Source organism: Notamacropus eugenii, chromosome 4 (genome assembly GCF_028372415.1).
Source record: "Notamacropus eugenii isolate mMacEug1 chromosome 4, mMacEug1.pri_v2, whole genome shotgun sequence".
Lineage (NCBI taxonomy): Eukaryota > Metazoa > Chordata > Mammalia > Diprotodontia > Macropodidae > Notamacropus > Notamacropus eugenii.
This window is the reverse complement of record NC_092875.1, coordinates 28,968,790-28,984,281: the sequence shown is the minus strand read 5'-3', so window position 1 is coordinate 28,984,281 and position 15,492 is coordinate 28,968,790.

Genomic DNA, 15,492 nt, shown 5'->3' with positions numbered 1-15,492 from the left:
CATGGAACTCATGCTGACACTATGGTCCAACACTGAGCAAGTTCGTAACCTCCCTAGGCTCAGTTTCCTCATCTGTAAAACAGAACTGGATGAATCAGGGGTGGTCTGTGAGGTTCCTTCCAGCCCTAAATCCTTCAGGTTTTCTGATGACAATATTTTGAGGTGATAATAATAGGTCACATTTGTCTAACACTTTGGGATTGGAAAATGCTTTCCTTGAAAGGTAGCCTAGCTCAGCTGGGTGGAAAGAATCCTAGCTTTAGAGGAAAGGCAATGGTGTTTGGCTCTTCCACTTGACCACAGGCAAGTCCCTTGGTGTCTCTGGGCCTCAGTTTCCTCATCTGTATAATGAAAAGGTTGGACAAGATGACCATTAAGGCCCTTTCCAATCCTATACCATGGTCCTCCTTCAGGAGTGGGGAACCTGCGGCATTGAAGCTACATGTGACCCTCTAGGTCTCCAAGTATGACCCAAAAGCCAAAGGGCCACACTTGGGGACCTAGAGGGCCACATGTTTCTTCGAGGTCACAGGTTCCCCACCTCTGATCTAATGTGATTCTCACCATAGATCTTTGAAATGGAGGAAGGAAAAAAAATTGATTAAGCACCTACTATGCACCAAGAGTTTCACGCATATTATCTCATGTGATCTTCACAATAACCCTAGGAGGTAGGGTCTATTATTATCCCATTTTACAGTTGAGGAAACTGAGTCAAACAGAGATTAAGTGACTTGTCCATGGTCATTCAGCTAGTAAATGTTTGAGGCTAGATTTGAACTTTGATCTTCCTGTGTCTGGGCAGACAGGTGGTGAAGTAAACAGAGAGCCAGACCTGGAATCAGGATGATGGGAGTTCAAATCTAGCCTCAGACACTCACTAGCTGAGTGTCCTTGGGCAAGTAATTTAACCCTGTTTGCCTCAGTTATCACCATATGTAAAGTGAACTGGAGAAGGAAAAGGCAAACCACTCCAGTGTCTTTGCCAAGAAAACCCTAAAAGGGGTCACAAAGAGTCTGATTCGACTGAAATGACCAAATGCCAACCTCCTCTCTTCAGCACTCTGTCCTTCCATAGCTATCTCTAATACTATCATCCCCATTTTACTCATAATGCAGGTGCTGTGGTATGTCGGATACCATAGTTGCTGTGGACTCTGGAAGATGGGTTCAATTCCCACTTCTGACACTTACTAGCTGCGTGGTTCTGTGTAATTTATTTAAAGGCTATGCCTCTCTGAGGGAACTCCCTAGGAATTATCTACCATGTGAAAGACTGGTTACAATCTGCAGGGGAAGGGGGGCTCCATGCTGGGAATTTCTTATATTGAGGAAACTGCCCCCCTTTATAGTTCCCATATTCTTGTTTACTGATAAGGAAATTAAAGGCATACCAGAATGTCTGGGAACCAAATAAAACATCGCTTGGAGGGAACATATATATATAACACACATACATATATATATCTTCAAACATTTATGTCAACAAAAGAAATGATTAATCAAGCAAGCAACCAGCCAACACACACAAGAAATTTTAAATTTAAACACAAAAATTGAAACCCTAAAAATAAAAGACAAAACTGAAAACAAAATAACTACTAAGAAGGTAAATGAGGAAACCAAACCCCTGATTCAGTGACTTGCCCTGGCTTCGACAGAGAGTCCTTTGATCAATGTATATTGAGCATCTACTAAGTGCCAGGCTCAGTGCTAAGGGGGGGAGCGAGGCGGGAGAAGAGGGGTGTCAAAGACCTAACTCCAAGTCCTTCAATTAAAGGGTCTCATTCTGGAGTCTGTGAATTTGCATATGTTTAATATTTTGAAAACTATCTCAATCTGATTGGTTTCCTTTACAATCCTAGGTATTTTATTTTGTGCATTTAAAAGCCTGATTCTGAGAAGGGGTCTGGATGCTTCCCCAGAGAGCCCCAGAGGTCTAGGATGGGCAAACTGCTTGCAGCACATGGTGATGACTGTCTAAGAGAAGAACCTGGGAAAGACTAAAACTTGGGAAAGATTATTTCTATTCATAACTCTGGGTCCAGGGTTTCTGGAAAATATGGCAACTTGAAAGGACAAGTTCAGGGGACCCCTCAACATTCCTTAAAAATACTTAGCTTAAGGGGAAGGAGAGCAGGGGGAGGGGAGGGAAGGTCATAGGACTTAGGGCTAGCAGAAGACCTTAGGAGTCACCTAGTCCAACCTGCCTTTGGCAGCTGAAGATCAAACCTCAAGCTGATTTTCCAGTTTCTGAAGGCCAGTGGCTCTGTCAGCACCAGCCAGACCTTCTGGTACCCAACAGGCCAAGCTGATCAGAGAGGAGATAGTAAAATGCTCTCCTGGGTTTTCTGATAAGCTTTCCCGAAGATGATCCACACAGAGTTATTTTTCTCACTCTGCACACCTTCCTTCACAACGCTCCTTTCTCCCTGGAAGGCACCCATTTTCCTCCCCTGATTTTCTCAACCACCTGCAGAGGGACCTTGAAGTGGGGGAGGTAGTTGGAGGGAGGAGGAGGGTTAGAAACCGGGACTGTCACAATGACAAGAAATGAGCAGCCGGTGCCAAATGTTTCCCCTTGGGGAAAAGCTGAGTTAGAATAAACAAATATTTCCTTGTCTGATAGGTCAGTCCATAATTATGTACAGGTCAAGCTCTTTATGGCTCCGGAAGTCAGTCAATCTGTGCTTTTAAAGGCAACTCGGGCTCATGGGTACTCTGCGCCAAGAGGGACCTTTCATGGGAGGACAGGAAGTTTGCTAAGTGACAGTACAGTGTGAAATAACAAGACAGGCCAGGGAACCATAGGAAGGTAACCTGACCTGGGAGTTCAGAGAAGAGACCTCCAACAAAACACACACAGCAGCCCAGGAAATTAGCCCAGCGCCGGGAGGGCGGCTGGCAGGAGACTGGAGGCTGAGACTTCTCGGTACACAGAGCTGGCGGGGCATTTCAAGTCTGGGGGAAAGGGAAGGAAAGACTGGATGAATGGGTCCCCCATTTTTGTATCTGACATTCTAAAGCATTGATCACATCCTCCAGAGAGGGTAACATTGTCAAACCAGTTAGAAGGGAAATAGTAGACCATGAAGAGAAGGCAGATGGGGTCAATGCCAGATGTGAGACTTCCCATCGCCAATTGGCCCTCTCTGGCTTGTTTTCCTTGTCCAAGGAGGGCTGGGCGACTTCTCAGCTCACCCACATTACCTGGGCTGAGTCACTAACAGACATGCTGGAAATAAAACAAAAATAAAAAATCCAAATCCAAATCCAGATGACTGGCAAACAGGATGTACTAGCTGGTGGCAAGCCAGGGGGCTTGGGTTTCCCATCTTGAATGACTAGTGGCAGGCTATCAGGGGGCTCCCCTTTGGGGGGATTAGGCTTTGGTTGGGGGAATCTGCAGCCTCATGGACACATGTGGCCCTCTAGGTCTTCAAGTATGCCCTTTGACAGAATCCAAACTGCACAAAACAAATTCCCTTCATAAAAGTCTGTGAAGTTTGGATTCAGTCAAAAGGCCTCACTTAAGGACCTAGAGAGCCACATGTGGCCTTGAGGCTGCAGGTTCCCCACCCCTGGGCCAGATCATGGGAGAAAATACAGGTTTTGCCCATATGACCTTGGGCAAATCATTTCAATGTACAGCACCACCTCCAGGTTCAGATCCCACCTCCAATTCTTGTGTGATTTGGGCAAACCACACCACTTCCCTGTGCCTCCGTTTCCTCCTCTATAAAAGGACTAGATGACCCCTAAAGTCCCACAAGTCTATGAATATGAATGTTCCTCCTTTGTACAAGGAAGAGATAGGGCTTTATCACTGGATCATAAACTTGCAGATAAAAGGATATTCAGAGGTCATTTATTCCAAGCCACTCATTTTATAGTTGAGGCACTGAGGTCCACTGAGAAGAAGCTGCCCAAGAGATAAGGGAAAGAACTGGGATTCGAACTCTTCCTCTGCCCCTATAGCTGGAGCTCTGCAGTGCCACAGAGGGTCCTGAGTCTGGAGTCAGCAAGACCTGAGTTCAAATCCAGCCTCAGACACTTACTGGCTGTGAGGCTCTCTCCTGTGCCTGAAACTCTCTCCCCTCATCCCCTCCTCCTGGCTTCCTTCAAGTCTCAGATAAAGTCCCATCTTCTGCAAGAATCCTTCCCAGTCTTCCTTAATCTTTGTATCTTCCCTCTTTTAATTATCCAATTTGTCCTATATATAGCTTGTTTTTGCATAGTTGTTTGCACGTGGTCTCTCTCACTAGCCTGAGCTCCTTAGGAACAGGGACTGGGCTTTGCCTTTCTCCACATATCTCCAGCATTTAGCACAGTGCTTGGCACATAGTAAGTCAAGTCAACACCAGTCAACAAGCATTTATTAATAGCTTACTATGTGTTGGAGACAAGTTGTTGCTTGAGTCATTTCAGTTGTGTCCAACTGATAGCAGAGGGGAGAGAGAGGAGGCAGGGAATCAGGGACCTTATTGTTATTCAGTCATATCTGACTTTTCATGAGTCCATTTGTGGTTTTCTTGGCAAAGATACTGGAGTGGTTGGCCATTTCCTTCTCCAGCTCATTTTACAGATGAGGAAACTGAGGCAAACAGGGTGAAGTGACTTGCCCAGGGTCACACAAGCTACTAAGTGTCTGAGGCTGGATTTGAACTCAGGAAGATGACTCCAGGCCCGGTCTCCATCTATTGCTTAATAAGTGCTAGTTGACTCTAACTCCTGTTATACATTACAGGAATTCTATACTAAGTACTGGACAAAAATTATAAGAAGTGTTTTGTCTCTCATTATTAAATGTCAAGGACCTGTGGGTGGTAACTCGCCCCAACCCTAATCCATCTATAATTTTAAAATCTTAGAGAATTGTGCTCCTCTCAGAGAGGTTAAGAGACTTCCAGGGTCACCCAGCTAGGAAGTATCAGAGGTGAAGTCTGGACTCACCTTCCTGACATCAGGTCCAGCAGGCTATAAGCCACATCCTGCTGCTCCTCTGTAAATTAAAAAGATAACTACAAGTGATTACCATGGTTACTCTGTGGCTGGCTTTCATATATAGGAATGAGGCTGGCAACTGCATTGACCCTCCATGGAGCTAGAAAGACCATTTAGAGCAGAAACTGATTTTTTTTTAGCATCAGGCAGAGATGTTGCCTGACCCCTGCTGGTCAGTGTTGGCCCTCCCTTTGCAAAGACCTGAGGATGTGCCTCAGGAAATGAGTCACCGCTTTGGGGGCAGGTGGGGGGGGAGGGGGAAATCTCTGATAAAAGACATCTTTCATCACTATGGTCTTTGCAGTTTACAAGAATCCACATCCTTCATCTCCCTTGAGTCTCACAAAAACAGGTAGTGGGGCATGTGATGCACCCCATTTTTCAGAGGAATAAGCTGAGGATGAAAAGGGCCAAGTCACTTGGATCAATTAATCAATCCATCTACAAGCATTTATTAACCACCAATTGTGTGCCAGACAGCATACAAGATGCTGGGGATACAAAAGTGAAAGAGAAATTGTTCTTGCCCCAACAAGCTCATGGGCAGCTAGGTGGTGCCATAGTGTACAGGGTGCCAGGCCTAGAGCCAGGGGGAATCATTTTCCAGAGTTCAAATCTGACCTCAAACATTTACTACCTATGTGACCCTGAGCAAGTCACTTAACCTTGTTTGCCTCAGTTTCGTCATTTGTAAAATAATCTAAAGCAGGAAATGGCAAACCACTCCAGTATCTCTGCCAAGAAAACCCCAAAAGCTGTCACAAAGAGTTGGACAGGACTGAAACAACTAAACAACATCAAACTTATATTCCATGAGATTACAACGTCCTCACAAATAAGAGACAACTACAAGACATGTAGATGGAATGCTGGATCTCAGAAAAATCCAAATTCAAATCTTGTTTTAGACACTTCATAGCTGTGTGACTCTGGGCAAATCACTTAACATCTCTGCACCTCAGTTTCATCATCTATAAAATATCCTCTAGATATTTTCTTTGCAAAGAAAACCCCAAATGGGGCCAGGCTGAAATGACTTCACAACAAGAGAAAATCTTTTCACTTCCTGGATCTCAGTTTCCCCATCTGTAAAATGAGGGGGTTAACCCAAATGACCTCTGAGGTTCCTTTCAGATCAAGATCCAGTGTCTTGTGGGAGGTAGTCCCTAAGCTGTGCTTTCATTTAGCAATCATATGTTGAGTACCTATTGTGTGCTTGGCTCTGTGTTCAGAGTATGGCATAACGGACTTAACATTAGGAAGATCTGAGTTCAAATCTCCCATGTGATGCTTACTAGCCAAGTCATTTAATCTGTGTGAATCCTAGTTTCCTTTTCTACAAGGAATGGTGATAGGAACTGGACTAGCACTTCACTGATGTAGGGAACTCATCCCTTTTCCAATGCAGATTGTTGCCTTCTCTTTGACTTAGAGTCTTAGAGACTTGCCTGGAAAACTGGGAGAATAAAGAGCCTCACCCAGAGTCTGATGTACCTGAGGCAGGGTTTGAACCCAGGTCTTCTGGTTTTAAGTCTGGCTCAGTCCGCTATGGTATGGTGCTTTCCTGATAAGATTAAAACAATGAGAATTCACAAGGACAAAATGATTGAAGGAACGAATATTTTGAGACTAATAGATTGTGTGGTCTTGGGAGAAACACGTCTTCTCAGCCTTCATTTCAGCAAGAAATGTTAGTAACAGGTGAAATTGTCTAGGAGCTGTTTCTTCCAAAGAGCTCAGTTAAATTATGGTTTATAATAACATGAAAAGTGCAGTGTGAAGGCATGGGGCCTCCCCAGCAACCCACTCCAGGGATTCTTCACGTTGCTTAGGTCTCCATCTTTGGAATGGCTTCCCCTACAAATTAGCAATGGACTATGGAAAATATTTAGAGCTGGGAAGGACATCAGAGCTGTCTTTAGTCCAACTCTTTCAAATTACAGATGAAGAAACTGAGGCCACACAGACCATAAATAGCAGAGGGAAGATCTGAACTCAGGCCTTTGACTCTATACATTCTCTCACTGTCCCTCCCCTATGTCCCTTGTCCTGCCTTCAGAGAAACTCATGACCAATTTTCTAACCTTGGGGTGACATCTTTTTTCCCCAGCTTCAACCTACAAAAAGTATCTAAAACAGGAGTGGGGAACCTGTGGCTTTTTGATGGAATCCATATTTTACAAAGGCCATACTTAAGGGCCTGGAAGGCTACATGTGGCCTTAAGGCTCAGGGTTCCTCACCCCTGATCTAGTGGTACTGGTCTTCAAGAAAAAAAAAAGGCTGGTTGACCACTTGTTAGGTGTGAGCATTCTTAGACAAAGAGTCATCCCAACTCTAAGATCCTGCCATTTAATCAATCAATAAACATCTTTGTTGTTGAGTCATTTTCAGTCGTGTCCAAATCTTCATAATCCCTTTTGGGAGTTTTCTTGCCAAAGATACTGTAGTAGTTTGCTTAATTAAAATTTTACAATAGAAGGTGCTTTAGAGGTCATCTCATCCAACTTTCATTTTTCAGATGAAGAAACTGAGGCAGATAGAGGTTAAGTGACTTGCCTAGGGTCACATAGCTAGAAAGTGTCTAAGCTTGGATTTGGACTCAGGTCTTCCTGACTCTGGGCCCACACACTCTGGGCGCCACTTCACTGTCCAGGATTTTCTCTTACCTTTGTTCAATACCAAGGAGCCTGAATTCCCTCCTGTAAGTGTCTCTCCCTCATGCCATTCTTCCTCATCCAAAACTAAGATGGCACCTGCTCTGGGTCCCAGTTTTTTCTTCTACATAATATGAAGGGGTTAGACTAGAAGGTCTGCTGCAGATGGGAGGAGGCAGGGGTTGGACTAGCCTTCCTTCCATTCCAAGTCTCAGAATTCTGTGATTCGGTGATTAGGGTCATGAAGACTCAGGGTGAAGCTTGGTGTCAGGTAAGGCTTTCTGACGGTGACAGGGGTGGGAAGGGGATCCCTATCACTGGACATCCTCACACAGGAGCTGGCTGGCCACTCTTGGCATGTGTTTTTCACATATGGATTGGACTAGTTCTCAGGTACTGGGATCTTCGGGGGCCCTTACAGCTACTAATTATAGGCAGTTCTCAGATGCCTCAGTACCCAGAGTGCTGGGCCTGGAGTCAGGAGAACCTGAGTTCAAATCCAGTCGCAGATACTTACTAGATATGTGACCATGGTCAAGTCACTTAATATCTACCTGTCTCAACTTTTTTATCTGTAAAGTGAAAGTTGGAAAAGATAACCTGTGAAGGACCTTCTATTATGACAAATAAACCAATAGATACATTGATAAATAGATAAACTTGAAGTACCTTCAAGCTTTTGAGCTAGAATCCTATATTTTGGGGTTAGAGGATCTGGGTTTGAATGCCATCTCTGTCACTTATTAGCTGTATGACCTTGGGCGGGTCACTTTATTTGCCTCAGCCTCCATTTTTCCCCTCTGTAAAATGAGATATTTGGACTCAGTGACCTCCTAGGTGCTTCTAAGACTTAAATCTATAATACTGTGGCCTAGGCACTTGAGGTCAGGGATCATGTCTTATTTTCAGGGGTAGGGAAACTGAGGTCTTGAGGCCACATGTGGCCCTCTAGGTTATCAAGTGCAGCCCAAACTTCTCAGAACAAAGTTCTAAATTATATCCTTTCCCAATGCCTAGCATACTCCATTTGCATATAGTGAGTGCTTAATAAATGTTGGTTAAAAATCAAAAATGTTTTAGTAAATTACTTTTGTTAACTGGTACCAATGAGAAATAAATTTTGTTTCAAACCTCTGTCACAAAGGGAGAATGATTAAAAAACAGCCAAAAAGCCCAGTGAAGACAGGGGAGTGGGGGACTGTTGGAAGGGATATTACAGATGTCCTATTAGCATTTTGGCTAATGGAAGACAGTATGATATCCCTTTGTAACTTGGTTTCTTAACACAATGTAAAAACTAAAGGGTCTTTAGAGATGATCAAGTTTAATCACCTCACATTTCCCAGAGGAGCCCTCTGAGGTTCAGAGTTAAAGCAGCTTGGCCAAGGTCAAAGAGCTAGCAGCTGGCAGAGGAAAGACTTCCAACCCAGGTCTTCTAACTCCAAGGCCAGTCATTCCTGGTGAAGTTCCTTTTTGTCACTGATAGCTTATGAGGTTTCAGCTGAATGCAGACCTGTTTGCATTCCAAGTAACCCCTGGGTACAGTAGGGTGACCTTCTTCCTCAAATGAAATGCTTCTAACGACGTGGAGAAATGAGGCTAACCGTTTGTTTTTTCCATCACAGCTGCACTTAAAGCAGGAACCCACAGCAGAGAGAAAACAACCTTTTTTACTCCTCCTGCCTGCGACCCGGAAAAATGACAGAGCAGATGTTTCTAAATTGTGTATAAAAATAAGCAAACAAATAAATAAATGACTCCCTGGCTGGACCCCACATGCCAAATTTCAGCCTGGAGTGCATTTTTATGGCTACGTTGTAAACCCTTGAAATGAGGGGGCTTACAATGGAAACAGCTGCTTCTCCATAATGGGTAACAGCTCTGGATGTCAGGAGCAGGGGATCCCGGTGCAGTGAAACTCACATGGCCTAATGAGGGGGTGTGGATCCTCAGCCAGCAGAATCACCGCCTTTGTCTGCCTTTTTTTGAATTTGTCCTCAGGGATCTGGGTTCCTGTGCCCAGCCAAACCCTTAGCCTTGAAGACTGAACATCAAACTAGGTAAGAAGCCGTGAGAGCACTGGCAACAATACATCTTTCCTTCTTCCCTAGTCTATTACAATGCCCCGATGGGGCAGCTAGCTGGCGGCACCATAGTGGATAGAGTCCTGGACTTGGAATCAAGAAGACTCCTCTTCCTGAGTTCAAATCCAGCCTTAGACACTTACTAACTGTGTGACCCTAGGCACGCCACTTCACCCTGTTTGCCTCAGTTTCCTCGTCTGTAAAATGAGCTGGAGAAGAAAACGGCAAGTCACGCCAGGACGTCTGCCAAGAAAACTCCAAAATGGGTCACAGAGAAAAGGAAAGGACTGAACAACCATCACATCACCTTCCTGGTCTTCCTGCCTCCTCTCTTCTCTCTGTTATCCATCCTCCACTCAACTGCTAAAATGATGGAAGGAAGGAAAAAAGCATTTATTAAGCACCTAGTATGTGCCTCACAACAACACTAGGTACTATTATTATCCCCATTTTACAGATAAAGAAACCAAAGCAGAGGTTAAGTGACTTGCCCAGGATCACACAGCTAATAAGTATTTGAGCCTGGATTTGAATTCAGGGTCCAGTACTCTATGCACCTCCTCATTTAACCATCTAAAATGTTCTTAGCAGAAGTCTGATGAGATCACTCTTTCGCCTCCCCACTTCTGAACAAGAAGCTTTAGTGTTTCCTTATTCACTTCAGGATTAAAAATTCCTCTGATGGGCATTTAAGAGCCCTCCACCATCTGGCTCCAGACAATCCTTCCAAACCCTGTCAGCTCCAGCCAGTCTGGCATGCTCCCAGCACTTTGGTTCCATGTCCCCCTGTGCGTCATTGGTCATGTCATTCCCCCTCATGCCTACGGTTGTTTTTCTCTTTACCTCTATCTCTTGGAATCCCGGCTGCCTTCAACGCTCAGTTCAGGGAATTCCTCCTTCATAACAGAGTGTTGTCCCCCATCCACTAAATTGGTATTTCTCCTGTATGTACATATTGTTTTCCTTGGAAGCTCCTTGAAGGTAGAAGCTGTTTCATTTTTGTGTTTGTATTCCAAACACTTAGCAGAGGGCACTGTGCCCACTCTTCTCATGTCTTTCCAATCATTTCCTTCCACAGCCTGGAGGAGGGTTGATCCGTTCCATCTTCCCTCTGGAAGCTGGAAGCCAACTGGGAAGGCTTGCTTGAAAAAGCTTCACTTGAAGATTCCTGGGTCATACATAGAGTCCTGGAAGGAGCATTCTAGGTTGAAATCCCAAAGCTCCCTTCCCCCCAACTGAAGCTCTCACCTCTTACCAACTCTGCTCCAGTCTTCATGAAGGGTAGGGCATCCATCTCTACCCATAAGGGGAGAGTCCATAACACTGGACTTTGGGATAGGGTCTCTCCAGAACTGATTCTTGCATTCAATCCCCCCACCCCTCCTCCTTCAGAGTGAGCCTAGCTTGATCCTTACAAAGTTTACCTTGAGGACAATAATTAGGCCCATATTCTAGAATCATCAAAGCACTGAATCTCAGAGTAGAATGAGATCTCAGGGGTCATCCAGCATCTGCTTGGAGAATGATATCAAGGGGTAACTCATGACCTTCTGGAGGTCCTTGAAGGACCACAGGCACAGGCTTCTCCAGGGTGGAGATTTGTGGCCTTGGGCAAACTAGGCAATCCAGTAGAAAGGGTGTTAGATCCAAAGTCATTTGTATCCTGCCTCAGATACTTACTAGTTCTATAACGCTGGTCAAGTCCCTTAACCTTTCTGTGACCGTTTCCTCATCTGTAAAATGAGGATAATAACACCTAACTCACAGATATTGGGATGATCAAATCAGATAACATAGAGAAAGAGATTTTAAACCTTAAAGTGCCCCATAAGTGCTGGCTATCACCATCGTCACTGTCGTCATTGTCATCGTTGTTCCAACCGGAGACAGCTCGAACTCTTAGCAAATTTCTTCCTGACACCAGGCAAAAGTCTGTCTCTTTACAAATTCTGCCCATTGCTCCTAGTTCTGCCCTCAAGGGCCAAGTGGAACAAAATTGATCCTAAAGATGGTGCCTGCTCTCTGAAATTCTCAGGATTCATGTGCATACAGGCTGTAGGTCACCAAGACACCAGGGCTGAATGCCCAGCAACAAGATTTCCCTCTTCATCTCCACATACATCTCAAGAAGTGTTCTGTTACTTCATGGATTATAGAATCATCATGGCAGAGATAGAAGTGAACTTAGAACAGTGGATGTCAGGGAAAGAAGGGGTCTCAGAACAGGGAATGCGAGAGCTTGGAGGGGTCTTAGAGCACAGAATGTCAGAACAATAGATCTGTTGTATTATATGGTGGATTCCTTTTAGGTTGGATTTTCGTTGATTGGACTAAGTGGCCACTAAGGCTAAACCCTTCCAACTCTCAAATTCTGTAAATAATTTATCCTTGTTCACGCAGGCAAAACCTGAACTCAGATCTTTCTGACTCCATGTCCAGAACTCGATCCATTACACCACAATGACTCTGGAATCAATCAATAAACAAGAATTTATTAAGCTTCTACTATGTGCCAGGTACTGAGGGTACAGGTTTAAAAAAAAAGTCCCTGATTTCTAAAAGCCAACATGTGTTGTACTGTTCCTTCCCCATCCAGTTTGGTAGAGAGTCGGGTTACATAGTCTATCCAGGGGAGACAACATGTGTATTTATGTATGGAAGGAAGGCGGATAGAGAGACAGACAGACAGAGAGGAAGAGAGGAGAGAGACAGAGAGAGAGGAGAGAGACAGAGAGAGATAGACAGACAGAGAGAGCAAAAGAGAGATAGAGAAAGAGACAGACAGAGGAGAGAGACAGAGAGACAGACAGAGAGGAGAGACACAGAGAGAGATTGAGAGACAGACTGAGAGAGAAAGGAATAGATATGTATATGTACACATATGTATGTTTGTGCATATATATACACTCACTGACATATATGTGTATATGTATACATAACCATGTATTTACACACATATGCATATACAAGCAAATACACCTTATTTTAAAAAACCCATTTTTATAGATTTCTTACTTTTCTTTCCCCCTTCAAGGCTTTCCTAAAGGTTCATTTTTAACTAGCCTCGTGTGTAGAACATTGTGGGGAAGAGAAGCCATCCTAGATGCTTTGCCCTGGGGCCCATAGTCCCTAGTGACAGCCAACCTTGCCTACGACTGCCTAATGAAAAGCCTCTGATCATGCTCAGGACAGAGAAGGCTCTGCCAGGCGTGCACTGGGCAGAACGCATAGAATCGGGCCCTGGTACATGGGCACCTTGGGCGGGCAGGCAGTCTGGTAATTCAGCTGGCCTTGAGACATCACTGGAGCAGGAGGTCTGCTCGTTTCTTTGTTCTCTCCTCTCCCCATCCCCCACAGGGAGAAGCGGCAGCTTATGGTATAGAGGAGCCTAGCTGGGCTTTCTCAGATTAAGCCAAGGATTTATTGGTCCTTATGTTACTAAATAAACAGGCTTTCCTAAAGTTTTAAAAAGCATGTGCTGCTCACTGATCAGCAAAAAGATTCAATTCCAGATAAAGCCCCATGAAGAAAGTCTTGTGAGCTGTTTACCTTCCAACAGATGCCTGGACCAAAGGATGGAGCTGAGCTTAGCGTGTCTACTTGTGAGAACAAGGAATATTAGTTTCATGTTTCCAGTCCTGGACCTGATTCAGACTTGCCAAGAGACTCTTTCCTCCTGGGTGCTTTGGCTTTCTCTCATCTGTAAAATGGGACCGTCCAATGACCTTCTCACCCTCCATCCCTAGCCCCCAGGTATTTATCGATTCATGTTTCTCTGTACTTGCTCTCAAAGAAGGAAAATTGTAATAATAAGAATAGCTAACATTGACATAGTGTCCTAAGGTTTTCAGAGCCCTTCATGTGTGTTGCCACATTGGGGCCAACAACCTTGGGAGGTAGTGACTGTTGATATCCGCATTCCACAGATGAGGAAACTGAAGCTTCGGCATTGAGGGACTCACCCAGAATCACAGGGAATGTCAAAGCTGGGAGGGGTCTCAGAACAGGGAATGTCAGAGCTGGGAGGGGCCTTGGAACAGGGAATCTTAGAAAAGCTAGTTTCTGAAGCAAAATCTGAACTCAGGTCTTCCTGATTCCATGTCCAACTCCGTTCCATCTGGTGTAAAGAGATAGAAAGCTGGTTTTGGATTCAGGAAGCCCTAAGCTTCAACTCCACCTGCAATATTCCTTCATACAATGACAAACCTAGAGATAGAAGGAAGCTATAGGCCACTGAGGACAAGCCCATCATTTTGCAGACAAGGAAATGGAGGCCCAGGAACATGAAGGCGCTGGACCATTGTCACAGGGGTAGTTCAATGAGCAAGTCAGGATTTGAACTCATGTCTTAATCCAAGTTTAGCTCTCATTTCACACTACCTTGACTTGCTAGCCATGGGCAAGTACTCACATGTCTGGGCAAGTCTGTTTCCCTCTCTCAGCCTCAATCAAACAATAAGCATTAATAATTATTGATTAATTTATTAAATATCTACTGTGTGCTAGGAGTTAAGAATGCAAAAAAGAAATGGTTCCTGTCCTCAAAGAGTTTAGGTACAATAAAATGAACCCTGCCTCTGGAGTGAGAGGACCCGAGTTCAAATTTTGTCTAATATCTACTACTTGTGTGACCTTGGATAGTCACTTAACCCCTCCCCTTCCTCCTCCCCTCCCCAAGGGGCTCAGCTTCCTCATCTGTCAAATGAAAAGGTTAGATTAGATGCCTCTTGTCCTATAATCCTAAATCACATAATCCTCTGGGCCTCAGTTTCCTTATCTGTAAAATAAAAGGTTGGACTAAGTGCTTCCAAGATCCTTTGTGTCTCTCGATCTAGAATCTTATGGAAATGATCTGCCTAGGAGACAGCACGTCTAAGTATATGCAGGATAAATGCTCAAGTGTATTTGACTACAGACAGACTAATGGGGTGCAGATCATGAGTAACTGGGGGTAATAGGAAAGGCTTTCTGTTAGAGGCACTATTTGAGCTGTACTTTGAGGGTAACTAAGGATTGCAGGGAGAAAGAAGAAGGGAGGAGGGAGAAGGGAGGAGGAATAGGGGAGTCTTCCAAATCTTGGGGACAGACTGTGCCAGAAGCAGGAGAAGGAATATTGCTTGTGACAAACAGTGAACTGGTCAGTTTGACAGGACCAAAGAGTGCGTAAAGGAAAGTAATGCATGGTCAGCTTGGAAAGGCAGGATGAACACAGATTGAGAAGAGCATAGGACATCCTCAAAGCCATGGGGAGCCCCTGGAGTTTCTTGAGCAGAGAAGGAAGGAGGTAAGCTCCTTGGGGGCAAGTACTGCATTTACTTCTGTATTTGTATCACCAGCTGTTAGCAAAGTGCACGGCATGTCCTTAATAAATACTTTATCGTTCATGGATTTGTATTCAGATGTGTGATTCAGAGCTATCCCTTTGTTACAGGATAGATGTCAGGACGATGTGCAAATCTCACTCCCTGTCACTTATGACCTGTGCGGACCTAGCTTCGAATCCTAACTCAGATACTTACTAGCCGTGTGACCCTGGGCAAGTCACCTGATCTCTCAAGGTCTCAGGTTCCTCACCTGTCAAATGAAGGCATTGGATTAGAAGACCAAACAGGTCTCTGTGTAAACAGATGAGCTAATGATCTTCCTCTGCAAATTAGGGTCAAGGATACAGTTAGTGCCTGCCTCACGTGCCTTGGTTGAGCTAAAAGCACGTTGGACCCTTTGGAAGAGCTATATCTACCTAAAGAAT